The sequence below is a fragment of the Syngnathoides biaculeatus genome, chromosome 20 (genome assembly GCF_019802595.1).
Source record: "Syngnathoides biaculeatus isolate LvHL_M chromosome 20, ASM1980259v1, whole genome shotgun sequence".
Taxonomy (NCBI): Eukaryota; Metazoa; Chordata; class Actinopteri; order Syngnathiformes; family Syngnathidae; genus Syngnathoides; species Syngnathoides biaculeatus.
In genome coordinates, this window is record NC_084659.1 from 4,555,164 (window position 1) to 4,569,716 (window position 14,553).

Consider the following 14,553-nt stretch of genomic DNA (forward strand, 5'->3'; position numbering starts at 1 on the left):
GCATATAGCCTAAACGTTGATGTATAGCACACATAGAACGCGTTGGCTAACATACACAGACTGATTTCATTGTTAGAAACCTGATTTAATGTTTGTATAAATTTATGAAACAAGTGTGTATATATAAAACGATGGTTGTTCATGAAGACAAGAAACGTTCTTGAACACTTTATTAGGACACCTGGACTGTACAGAATAGACTTTGTATAATAGGCACAACAGGTGCCTTTATAAAAATTATAAAAAGACATTCCGCTGCTTGCCAAACACGAGGAAAACGGAAGATGAGGCGGTATTGTTAGGATGATGAGGACTGGGCGGACGCCCGGTACAGGGGGCGCCGCAGGCCTACACGAGGCTTCTGGGGGCGCGATGGCGTGGCGCAGGGGTGGGTCGATGTCCGCAGGCACACACACACACCATTCCAGCCCTCACCCGAAATCGCCCCTCCGCGCGCACGGGGACGAGGGGGAACGCGAAATCTCATGTCTTCTTTGTCTTACAGGCCCGAACGGAGACATCTCCTGGAGGCCAATGAATCACAGACCTTGAGGCCAGGGAGACAGACTAAATTACATATATGTGTAAAAAAGGGTCTATGCGTCAATGCATGTTTTCTTGGTTTATGTGTGTATATATAAATATATATATATATATATATATATATATATATATAAACCCTGAGACTCATACGTGCTTGCGCGGCAAAACGGCAACACAGGAGTTATTTAGACAGCCAGGGTTTTAAACATCATTTGTACAATGTTTAAAATTTTGTATACATTGTAGAAGTGCTTCCTATGGGTTGCCGTGATTTCCTTGCCCTGTCGAGGACCTACAGTGGTGTTTGTCTTCACTAGAGCCTGCGGTGGAAAAAAAAAAAAAAGTGATGCTTCGAGGCTGGCAGTACCTCTGCAGACCCACCAGATGGCGACTGTGGGAAGGATGCCGAGCAGGACGAGAGAGGAAAAACTCCGTCAGGAGGGGTTAGGTCTTCCTGTATGGAGGACCCGTCCGGAACAATGCGCATGCGAGGAGGTACTTCTCTGCTGCAAAGGGTTTTTGGGCCTCGGATATAAAAAAAAAGAAATCCGTTTTAGTAGCAGCCACCGGGTGCATGTAAGTCGGTGGACCAGAATCTGGCCACCTGCCCTGATTTGTGTTTAACATGATTAGCAATATCAATGTTTAGAAAGTTCGCAGTGTGCTTCCGTATTGACAGAGGCTCAGCATATAGCCTAAACGTTGACGTATAGCACACATAGAACGCGTTGGCTAACATACACAGACTGATTTCATTGTTAGAAACCTGATGTAATGTTTGTATAAATTTATGAAACAAGTGTGTATATATAAAACGATGGTTGTTCATGAAGACAAGAAACGTTCTTGAACACTTTATTAGGACACCTGGACTGTACAGAATAGACTTTGTATAATAGGCACAACAGGTGCCTTTATAAAAATTATAAAAAGACATTCCGCTGCTTGCCAAACACGAGGAAAACGGGAAGATGAGGCGGTATTGTTAGGATGATGAGGACTGGGCGGACGCCCGGTACAGGGGGCGCCCCAGGCCTACACGAGGCTTCTGGGGGCGCGATGGCGTGGCGCAGGGGTGGGTCGATGTCCGCAGGCACACACACACACCATTCCAGCCCTCACCCGAAATCGCCCCTCCGCGCGTACGGGGACGAGGGGGAACGCGAAATCTCATGTCTTCTTTGTCTTTCAGGCCCGAACGGAAACATCTCCTGGAGGCCAATGAATCACAGACCTTGAGGCCAGGGAGACAGACTAAATTACATATATGTGTAAAAAAGGGTCTATGCGTCAATGCATGTTTTCTTGGTTATATGTGTGTATATATAAATATATATATATATATATATATATATATATATATATATATATATATATATATATATATATATATATAAACCCTGAGACTCATACGTGCTTGCGCGGCAAAACGGCAACACAGGAGTTATTTAGACAGCCAGAGTTTTAAACATCATTTGTACAATGTTTAAAATTTTGTATACATTGTAGAAGTGCTTCCTATGGGTTGCCGTGATTTCCTTGCCCTGTCGAGGACCTACAGTGGTGTTTGTCTTCACTAGAGCCTGCGGTGGAAAAAAAAAAAAAAAGTGATGCTTCGAGGCTGGCAGTACCTCTGCAGACCCACCAGATGGCGACTGTGGGAAGGATGCCGAGCAGGACGAGAGAGGAAGAACTCCGTCAGGAGGGGTCAGGGCTTCCTGTATGGAGGACCCGTCCGGAACAATGCGCATGCGAGGAGGTACTTCTCTGCTGCAAAGGGTTTTTGGGGCTCGGATGAAAAAAAAGAAATCCGCGTTAGGAGCAGCCACCGGGTGCATGGAAGTCGGTGGACCGGAATCCGGACACCTGCCCTGATTTGTGTTTAACATGATTAGCAATATCAATGTTTAGAAAGTTAGCAGTGTGCTTCCGTATTGATAGAGGCTAAGCATATAGCCTAAACGTTGACGTATAGCACACATAGAACGCATTGGCTAACATACACAGACTGATTTCACTGTTAGAAACCTGATGTAATGTTTGTATAAATTTATGAAACAAGTGTGTATATATAAAACGATGGTTGTTCATGAAGACAAGAAACGTTCTTGAACACTTTATTAGGACACCTGGACTGTACAGAATAGACTTTGTATAATAGGCACAACAGGTGCCTTTATAAAAATTATAAAAAGACATTCCGCTGCTTGCCAAACACGAGGAAAACGGGAAGATGGGGCGGTATTGGGAGGATGATGAGGACTGGGCGGACGCCCGGAACAGGGGGCGCCGCAGGCCTACACGAGGCTTCTGGGGGCGCGATGGCGTGGCGCAGGGGTGGGTCGATGTCCGCAGGCACACATACACCATTCCAGCCCTCACCCGAAATCGCCCCTCCGCGCGCACGGGGACGAGGGGGAACGCGAAATCTCATGTCTTCTTTGTCTTACAGGCCCGAACGGAGACATCTCCTGGAGGCAAATGAATCACAGACCTTGAGGCCAGGGAGACAGACTAAATTACATATATGAGTAAAAAAGGGTCTATGCGTCAATGCATGTTTTCTTGGTTATGTGTGTGTATATATATATGTGTGTATATATATATATATATCTATATCTATATATATATATAGATATATATATATCTATATATATATATATATATATATATATATATATATATATAAACCCTGAGACTCATACGTGCTTGCGCGGCAAAACGTTAACACAGGAGTTATTTAGACAGCCAGGGTTTTAAACATCATTTGTCCATTGTTTAAAATATTGTATATATCGTAGGAGTGCTTCCCACGGGATGCCGTGATTTCCTTGCCCCGTCTAGGACCTACTGTGGTGTTTGTCTTCACTAGAGCCTGCGGTGGAAAAAAAAAAAGTGATGCTTCGAGGCTGGCAGTACCTCTGCAGACCCACCAGATGGCGACTGTGGGAAGGATGCCGAGCAGGACGAGAGAGGAAGAACTCCGTCAGGAGGGGTCAGGGCTTCCTGTATGGAGGACCCGTCCGGAACAATGCGCATGCGAGGAGGTACTTCTCTGCTGCAAAGGGTTTTTGGGCCTCGGACAAAAAAAGGAAGTCCGCGTTAGTAGCAGCCACCGGGTGCATGTAAGTCGGTGGAACGTAATCCGGCCACCTGCCCTGATTTGTGTTTAACATAATTAGCAATATCAATGTTTAGAAAGTTAGCAGTGTGCTTCCGTATTGATAGAGGCTAAGCATATAGCCTAAACGTCGACGTATAGCACACATAGAATGCGTTGGCTAACATACACAGACTGATTTCACTGTTAGAAACCTGATGTAATGTTTGTATAAATTTATGAAACAACTGTGTATATATAAATCGGTTGTTCATGAAGACAAGAAATGTTTTTGAACACTTTATTACGAGACCTGGACTGTACAGAATAGACTTTGTATAATAGGCACAACAGGTGCCTTTATAAAAATTATAAAAAGACATTCCGCTGCTTGCCAAACACGAGGAAAACGGGAAGATGGGGCGGTAATGGGAGGATTACGAGGACTGGACGGACGCCCGGTACAGGAGGCGCCGCAGGCCGACACGAGGCTTCTGGGGGCGCGATGGCGTGGCGCAGGGGTGGGTCAATGTCCGCAGGCACACACACACACACACACACACACACACACACACACACCATTCCAGCCCTAACCCGAAATCGCCCCTTCACGCGCACGGGTGGTAGGAGGGGGAAAAGCGAAATCTCATCTCTTCTTTGTCTTACAGGCCCGAACGGAGACATTTCCTGGGGGCCAGTGAATCACAGACCTTGAGGCCAGGGAGACAGACTAAATTACATATATGTGTAAAAAAGGGTCTATGCATCAATGCATGTTTTCTTGGTTATGTGTGTGTATATAAATATAAATTTATATATATATATATATTATAGATATATAAACCCTGATACTCACACGTGCTTGCGCGGCAAAACGACAACACAGGAGTTATTTAGACAGCCAGGGTTTTAAACATCATTTGTACATTGTTTAAAATATTGTATATATCGTAGGAATGCTTTCCACCGGATGCCATGATTTCCTTGCCCCGTCTAGGACCTACTGTGGTGTTTGTCTTCACTCGCGCCTGCGGTGGAAAAAAAAAAAAAAAGCGATGCTTCGAGGCTGGCAGTACCTCTGAAGACCCACCAGATGGCGACTGTGGGAAGGATGCCGAGCAGGACGAGAGAGGAAGCACTCCGTCAGGAGGGGTCAGGGCTTCCTGTATGGAGGACCCGTCCGGAACAATGCGCCTACGAGGAGGTACTTCTCTGCTGCAAAGAGTTTTTGGGACTCGGATAAAAAAAGGAAGTCCACGTTAGGAGCAGCCGCCGAGTGCAAATTCTGCACATTGGCAACGCTAAATTATAAGAGGAACGGCGTAAAAGTGTAATCGTGTGGACATTAGTAGGGTATAAAATCTGGGATTTACCTACTAGAATAGTTTGGAACTATTCGTGGTTACGATACGGTTTAAAATCTGGCATTTACGTATTAGTGTGGAAACGGTGTGAGTGTGAAAACTAACATTGTTCTGCATAAAAATTGGTTGGGACACGCACGGGTGGATTTCAAGATGGCGAATGAGAGGAAGTGTGATAGGGGTCTCGGGTCCAGCACTTCAGACGAACGGACTGAAGTCTGGTCGGAGATTAATGGTCATTACGCTAAGATGGAATCACAGTTGATTAGTGGAATAGAAAGTAAGAAAATTAAGAAGGAAAAAGAACGGAGTCAGAAGTTGTTTCTGAAATTAAAGAAGGATGAATTGTTGAACTTGGGACATGGCGAAGTTAGCGCGGCAGTTACAGAAAAAGGAAAGCAGAATGTTGGCAGATATTCGAGATATGAAGGAGGATCAGAGCCAAGTCGGGTGGCGCCAGCGACCATACAGTTGATTGAACAGGCTGTGAATAATGAGAGAAAGACAGTGCACGGGAAACAGCAGGGGAGTGTGGAGTCGCCCGTGCTGGTGCCAGGGGCGGAGCTAGCAGGAGACGGGGGCACCACTAGTGCAGGGAGTAAGAAGCTGATGAAGAAGGAGGATCGCGGAAGTTGTTTGAAGGACATAGGGTGCAGAGTGAGGAAAGAGAGATGTTAGAGGAAGTGATGACGGGGACACGGAAACATGGGCAGGCAATGCCCAGCAACGCTGATCACCGCGAGGAGGAAATGGAAAGTGATGAGGAAGACGAGGTGGTGTTACGTGAACAGCGGCAGATGCTCAGAGCGAAGGAGAGAAGCTGGGCAATAGTGAGGAGAGCATGGCCAGGGCGGAGCGAGGCTATAATACGCGTAGTAAAGGTAAAATGACGGCACAGCAGGAGCAGCCTCAAACAATGGCACCCCTAGTGGTGACTCTAGCTGGCCGTCATGAGCCTTTGGCATAAAGGGGCACGAGCCTGGATTACTAAATTCTTAGCTGCCATGTCAGGACAGGGAGTAGCATTGGGGATTTTAGACAAGCCATTTTGGGATCATGTTCCTTGATTCAATTACAGAATATTGAGGGGGCAGCTGGCACCCGCCAGCTGGGGAGAGAAACGCCCCTGGCTGAGATCTCGGAGGCGTTGTTTCGGGAGCTGAGGGCGGCCTTTCCCTCCCCAGTGGATGTGGTGCCAACAATTTTTAATTATGGAAAAGATGTGACTCCCGAGCAACATTATGCTCAGGCATTGGAGCTGTGGATTGAGACCACAGGGAAACACCCAGGCAGCTACCCTGAAGCTGAGATGATGTTCAGGACGGCGATGCTGAACGGGCTCCCAAATGAGGTGCAAGTGATTATGAGAATTGATCCGGACATTTTGGTCTGTCCAGAACCGAGATTTAAGAGGCATTTGATACACCATTGCCGCATCTACATTAAAAAAGCAAATAAAGATAAAAAGGAAACTGATGCTCTGGTGACTAGTTTGGTTAAACTACAGTTGGCAAAGTTGCATGGTGAGGCAAAACAAGAAAAGGTTAAACAAAAACAGATGTATCAAACTCCAGTGGGGGCTGGACAGGGCCGAGGCCAAGGGTTCCGTGGTGGATACAGAGGGCGTGGTCGTGGCGCCCCCCCAGGTCGGGGGCGGAATGGGTTCGCTCCAGGGACTTGCTTCAACTGCGGGTCCCCTGATCACTGGGCACGTTATTGTCATGGCAACCCACCACCACCAGGGGTGGAGCAGCAGAACCAGCAAGCAGGGCCACCACACCAAGGGGGACCGCAGCAGCCCCGCCCGTGGCCACAGCCGAATCCACGGGGTCAGTATTACCAAGCTGACCCGTGGTACGGCCCGGACGAATAGGGGGCCTGGGAAGCTCGGAAAGCACTGGCCAGGCAGAGCCAATGCTTCAGTTGACAGTGGCGGACACTCCGGTCCAGATGTTGGTGGACACTGGAGCTACACATTCATCAATCAACATGCCGACAACGCTGTACCCAAGTACACTTGGGTACAGCGTTGTAAAGGGCAAAATGGCAAAGTCTGAGTTACAACTTTGGTCGGCTTCTCGGGACGTCCTCAGACTTTGCCCTTTACCCGGCCATTGAAAACGGAAATCACAAACACTGGACAGACACTATATCATTCATATGTTCATGCAATGGACACACCCATCAATTTAATGGGCAGAGACATGTTATCAGCATTGAGAGCCCAGATATTGTGCGGCGAGAAGGGACTTACAGTGACATTACCTGGCGAACAGGTTATGGAATGCTCCCAGCCTGTGACACCGAGGGGTCAGTGGTTGATGGCACCACTCCCCACAGTTCCTGAAACAGCACGGATCTACTGGGCTAGATTGAATCCTGAGACTCCACTTGGGGGAGGTGTCTACTCCACTTACCTCCTGTGGAAACCGTGGATCCAGGCATTGGCACCGTACCACCCCCCAGTGGACCCATTGCATTGCACTCTATATTACCATAGGGATTCAGATGAAGTATATAGAGATGCGTTTGAAGAAATCGAGGGATTTGATTGGACACTACAGTCACCATGCATCTTTGTAGGCCCAGAGGGAGTGGCAGCGAATGTGCAGTTGTCGCCAGAGCAAGAACAATGGTTCAAAATGGGTGAGGAAGGTCTGCCCCATGTAACACTGGCTGTGTCGCCAGGCCATGAGCCCCGCCAATTGGGGCCCATGGTGAAACGATTAACACAACAACATGACTGGATGATGACTGAGATTCCAGATGTGTGGCATTCGGCCGCAACCAAAAGTTACAGGATAATGGCAAAAATGGTAGATGAGTCAGACCTTGAATTGGTCTTCCTGGATCGCCATCATGGGCGGGAACAGACGGACCATGAGTCTGCACAGGCGATGCTGGATCAAATGCCACAGACCTTGTGGTCACAGGGTCCATTTGATGTTGGTTTTTGTCATACGGTTCAACCGATCCAATTGAAAGTTGATTGGTCCGTTCAGGTCCGCCGTCCTCAATATCGATGGCCGAAGGAAGCAGACAAAGGTATGGAGGACACAGTGGCAGGATTGTGGGATGCGGGGGTGTTGGAAACGTCGGCGTCCTCTTGGAACACACCTCTGAGGCTGGTCCAGAAGGCTGATGGGGTGACATGGAGGATGGCCCACGATTTGCGGCCAGTGAATGACGTAACTATAACTCCAGTTTTGCCAGTTCCTGACCCCCATCGCATCCTGTCCTCTCTGGATCCTCAGAAACAGTGGTATACGGTAATTGATTTGGCGAATGCATATTTCTCTTTACCACTGGCTGAGTCAATACGACACGTGTTTGCATTTTCTTACAAAGGGGTGAAATTGCAGTACAAACGACTCCCACAGGGCTTCAAGAATTCGCCAGGAATCTTTAATCAGGTCTTGAAGGACTTGTTATTTTCATGTGAACTACCCCAAGGCTCAGTGCTCCTGCAGTATGTGGACGATCTCCTCATTGCAGCCAAAACATCCAACCAGTGTGTGGAAGCCACACGAGCAGTGCTGTTGAAGCTTGCTGACCTGGGCTTCAAAGTGTCAAGGAAAAAGTTACAGTGCCGTCGTAAGTCTGTGGTTTTTCTGGGGCGTGTCATCACACCAGCCGGTTTGGCTATGTCCCCTAATCACCGCAGCTCCATCTTGCGACACCCACGTCCAGAGACAGTGCAAGATATGCTGTCTTTCTTGGGATTGTGTGGCTACAGCCCATGTTATGTGGATAAAACAGCAGGCCTGCGGGCCCTGGTCTAACAACAAGGGGTCCGAAATTTGAAGGCCACATTGCAGTGGACCCCTGAGGATGATGCATTGTTTGTGCAACTAATTCAGGAATTGGCATCAGCAGCAGCTTTGGCTACCCCAGATTACACTAAGGTGTTTCATTTAGATGTAGCCATTAGTGAGAAGACAGTGAATGCGGCATTGTACCAAAGACATGGGAAAAACAGGGCAGTTTTATTGTATTGTAGTGTGCCATTAGACGGAATTGAACAGAAACAAGCAGACTGCGTTAGGTACGCGGCGGGCCTGGCAAAGGTCCTACAGAAAACTGCACATGTGGTCATGGGGTGTTAACAGACCATGCGGTGTCAGCTTTTGTCGCATCGGCGCCATTTACGTTGACACCCCTAAGACAAACATGGATAATGAAGACATTGACGGCACGAAATGTTACGTATGTGCATGATGGTGTGAACATCGCTAATCACCTCCTGTAAGGGGCACATGAGTGTGCTCTGATTTATCACACGCTGCATACTGGAAGTACCTTCATTCACTTGTATCCAGTGTGTCTGCGCAGGTCACAGACATGGTGGTTGCGGATTCGTCATCAGCATCACTCCGTACGTCTACCTCCGGGTGCTTTCCCGGAAGTGGACTGAACCTCGCTGGAAAGGACCGTTTAGGGTTCTGGCTAGAACTTCACACGCCGTCCGATTGGAAACTAAAGGACAAAAGTGGTACCATTACTCACAGTTGCGCCCGGCCCCAGACTTTGTGCCTGCCAATGATGGAACGGTATGGTATGAAGCAGAGCAAGATGGTGGTAAGACGCTGTCACAGACACAACAACTACTGCTAAATCTGAAGTGTAAACAACCGACACAGGTGAACGCTTGGGTGACAAAATGAAGGAGCACTCAGGTGTGGACACCAGTTGGTACTCTGACTGGTTAAACGTCTTTGGCAAATACAAAAGCTTGATTGCATCAGTACTGATTTATATCGCTGTGTTTGCTGCTATTATGGTGTTATGCGGATGTTGCTGTATTCCATGTATCAGATCATTAACTAAGACAATTGAACGCACGTTGGGGCCACTCCCTCCGGGTGGCCAGTACATGATGATCCCTCAGAAGGACCCCCAGGAGGCGGAGACAGCTGTGGCCCTCCGGGAGTCCGGGATGTGAGTATGTGAAGGTGGCCTCAGGGACCTGAGGCCATGAGGAGGGAATGAAATTTTCTACTGATTTTCTACTAGAATAAAATTTTTTACTTTTTAATTTTCTACTAATTTTTAATTTTTTGCTGATTTTTAGCTTATAGTTATTGATTTTTAACTCGTGTTTAACAAAATGTGTTCGAGTGATGACCTCAGTCGTCTGAGGTCATGAGAGGGAGTAAGGAATATAAGAGTTTGAGCTTAAAGTAGTTCATTAGATGTTGCTACATCCTGTGTATAAAAGTGTGAGACTGTAAAGTGCTGAGCATGTGACTGGTGGAACGAAACAGGGTATGTGGTGCAAGAATGGAATGTTTTAGAACAGACGGTGCTAAATGCAAGGAGGATGCGGGGAGTGAGGACTCAAGAGGCAGTTGGTGGAAAAACTACTGTCAAGAAACCACCACCAGGAGGAGCCAGCACGCGATTCTGCAGGGGAGGAGTCGGGCCAACATCCGGCGGACCAAAGGAGACCAATGAGAGAGCGCCAAGGATACCTGCAGGAGACACAGAACCAATAGTGAATCAGTAGATTGTACTTTAAAATTGTTCTGGGAAACTCTGATGTAGAGTACGTCGTCTGAGGGAACAGAGACGTACAGGGTTATAATGAGAGGGACCCGAGACCCAGGTGTGTGTTGAAGGAATAAATCCACTCGTGTGTGAAAATCCCGGCTTCCTGATACCTTTCTATTGCAGAATAAGCGTGCATATTGTTGGATGAGTGGCAGTTGGGTAAGGTCACAAATTGGAGTCAGATTACTAACTTAAGTTTATGATGATTTAGAAATAAAATATCCAACAGCTGTAAAAAAGTTACAAACATGAATATTTCGAAACTAAAGCTTTTCTGTTGGTTCCAAAGGCTTGTAATGTTGTGTGGTGGAGAGTTCTATTGGAAACATGCATAAAATTGGCAAGAAAAGCATCCTGTTGGATTTTATAGCCAAGTTGAGGAAACTGTGCCATCATGCTCTGAAACGCTGTTTTTTGGCATGAAAAAAGTTACAAACATGAATATTTCCAAAACTAAAGCTTTTCCGTTGGTTCCAAAGGCCTGTAATGTTGTGTGGTGGAGAGTTCTATAGAAAACATGCATAAAATTGGCAAGAAAAGCATTCTATTTGATTTTATAGCCAAGTTGAGGAAACTGTGCCATCATGCTCTGAAACGCTGTTTTTGGCTGTAAAAAAGTTACAAACATGAATATTTCCAAAACTAAAGCTTTTCCGTTGGTTCCAAAGGCCTGTAATGTTGTGTGGTGGAGAGTTCTATAGAAAACATGCATAAAATTGGCAAGAAAAGCATCCTATTTGATTTTATGGCCAAGTTGAGGAAACTGTGCCATCATGCTCTGAAACGCTGTTTTTGGCAGTAAAAAAGTTACAAACGTGAATATTTCCAAAACTAAAGCTTTTCCGTTGGTTCCAAAGGCCTGTAATGTTTGTGGTGGAGAGTTCTATAGAAAACATGCATAAAATTGGCAAGAAAAGCATCCTGTTGGATTTTATAGCCAAGTTGAGGAAACTGTGCCATCATGCTCTGAAACGCTGTTTTTGGCTGTAAAAAAGTTACAAACGTGAATATTTCCAAAACTAAAGCTTTTCTGTTGGTTCCAAAGGCCTGTAATGTTGTGTGGAGGAGAGTTTATAGAAAACATGCATAAAATAGGCAAGAAAAGCATCCTATTTGATTTTATAGCCAAGTTGAGGAAGCTGTGCCATCATGCTCTGAAACGCTGTTTTTAGCAGTGAAAAAGTTACAAACGTGAATATTTCCAAAACTAAAGCTTTTCCGTTGGTTCCAAAGGCCTGTACTGTTGTGTGGTGGAGAGTTCTATAGAAAACATGCATATAATTGGCAAGAAAAGCATTCTATTTGATTTCAGAGCCAAGGTAAGGAAACTGTGCCACCATGCTCTGAAACGCTGTTTTTGGCTGTAAAAAAGTTACAAACATGAATATTTCCAAAACTAAAGCTTTTCTGTTGGTTCCAAAGGCCTGTAATGTTGTGTGGTGGAGAGTTCTATAGAAAACATGCATATAATTGGCAAGAAAAGCATCCTATTTGATTTTATAGCCAAGTTGAGGAAGCTGTGCCATCATGCTCTGAAACGCTGTTTTTGGCAGTAAAAAAAGTTACAAACGTGATTATTTCCAAAACTAAAGCTTTTCGTTGGTTCCAAAGGCCTGTAATGTTGTGTGGTGGAGAGTTCTATAGAAAACATGCAAAAAATTGTCAAGAAAAGCATTCTATTTGATTTTATAGCCAAGTTGAGGAAACTGCCATCATGCTCTGAAACGCTGTTTTTGGCATTGAAAAAGTTACAAACATGAATATTTCCAAAACTAAAGCTTTTCCGTTGGTTCCAAAGGCCTGTAATGTTGTGTGGTGGAGAGTTCTATAGAAAACATGCATAAAATTGGCAAGAAAAGCATCCTATTTGATTTTATGGATAAAGTTGAGGAAACTGTGCCATCATGCTCTGAAACGCTGTTTTTGGCAGTAAAAAAGTTACAAACGTGAATATTTCCAAAACTAAAGCTTTTCCGTTGGTTCCAAAGGCCTGTAATGTTGTGTGGTGGAGAGTTCTATAGAAAACATGCATAAAATTGGCAAGAAAAGCATCCTGTTGGATTTTATAGCCAAGTTGAGGAAACTGTGCCATCATGCTCTGAAACGCTGTTTTTGGCTGTAAAAAAGTTACAAACGTGAATATTTCCAAAACTAAAGCTTTTCTGTTGGTTCCAAAGGCCTGTAATGTTGTGTGGTGGAGAGTTCTATAGAAAACATGCATAAAATTGGCAAGAAAAGCATCCTATTTGATTTTATAGCCAAGTTGAGGAAAGTGTGCCATCATGCTCTGTAACGCTGTTTTTGGCATTGAAAAAGTTACAAACGTGAATATTTCCAAAACTAAAGCTTTTCTGTTGGTTCCAAAGGCCTGTAATGTTGTGTGGTGGAGAGTTCTATAGAAAACATGCATTAAATTGGCAAGAAAAGCATCCTATTTGATTTCAGAGCCAAGTTGAGGAAACTGTGCCACCATGCTCTGAAACGCTGTTTTTGGCTGTAAAAAAGTTACAAACATGAATATTTCCGAAACTAAAGCTTTTCTGTTGGTTCCAAAGGCCTGTAATGTTGTGTGGTGGAGAGTTCTATAGAAAACATGCATAAAATTGTCAAGAAAAGCATCATATTTGATTTTATAGCCAAGTTGAGGAAACTGTGCCATCATGCTCTGAAACGCTGTTTTGGCAGTAAAAAAGTTACAAACGTGAATATTTCCAAAACTAAAGCTTTTCCGTTGGTTCCAAAGGCCTGGAATGTTGTGTGGTGGAGAGTTCTATAGAAAACATGCATAAAATTGGCAAGAAAAGCTTCCTATTTGATTTTATAGCCAAGTTGAGGAAACTGTGCCATCATGCTCTGAAACGCTGTTTTTGGCTGTAAAAAAGTTACAAACGTGAATATTTCCAAAACTAAAGCTTTTCCGTTGGTTCCAAAGGCCTGTAATGTTGTGTGGTGGAGAGTTCTATAGAAAACATGCATAAAATTGGCAAGAAAAGCATCCTGTTGGATTTAAAGCCAAGTTGAGGAAACTGTGCCATTCATGCTCTGAAACGCTGTTTTTGGCTGTAAAAAAGTTACAAACGTGAATATTTCCAAAACTAAAGCTTTTCTGTTGGTTCCAAAGCCTGTAATGTTGTTGTGGTGGAGAGTTCTATAGAAAACATGCATAAAATTGGCAAGAAAAGCATCCTATTTGATTTTATAGCCAAGTTGAGGAAAGTGTGCCATCATGCTCTCTGTAACGCTGTTTTTGGCATTGAAAAAGTTACAAAGTGAATATTTCCAAAACTAAAGCTTTTCTGTTGGTTCCAAAGGCCTGTAATGTTGTGTGGTGGAGAGTTCTATAGAAAACATGCATATTAAATTGGCAAGAAAAGCATCCTATTTGATTTCAGAGCAAGTTGAGGAAACTGTGCCATCATTGCTCTTGAAACCCTGTTTTTGGCTGTAAAAAAGTTACAAACATGAATATTTCCAAAACTAAAGCTTTTCCGTTGGTTCCAAAGGCCTGTAATGTTGTGTGGTGGAGAGTTCTATAGAAAACATGCATAAAATTGTCAAGAAAAGCATTCTATTTGATTTTATAGCCAAGTTGAGGAAACTGTGCCATCATGCTCTGAAACGCTGTTTTTTGCATTGAAAAAGTTACAAACGTGAATATTTCCAAAACTAAAGTTTTTCCGTTGGTTCCAAAGGCCTGTAATGTTGTGTGGTGGAGAGTTCTATAGAAAACATGCATAAAATTGGCAAGAAAAGCATCCTATTTGATTTTATAGCCAAGTTGAGGAAGGAAACTGTGCCATCATGCTCTGAAACGCTGTTTTTGGCTGTAAAAAAAGTTACAAACATGAATATTTCCAAAACTAAAGCTTTTCTGTTGGTTCCAAAGGCCTGTAATGTTGTGTGGTGGAGAGTTCTATAGAAAACATGCATAAAATTGGCAAGAAAAGCATCCTATTTGATTTTATAGCCAAGTTGAGGAAACTGTGCCATCATGTC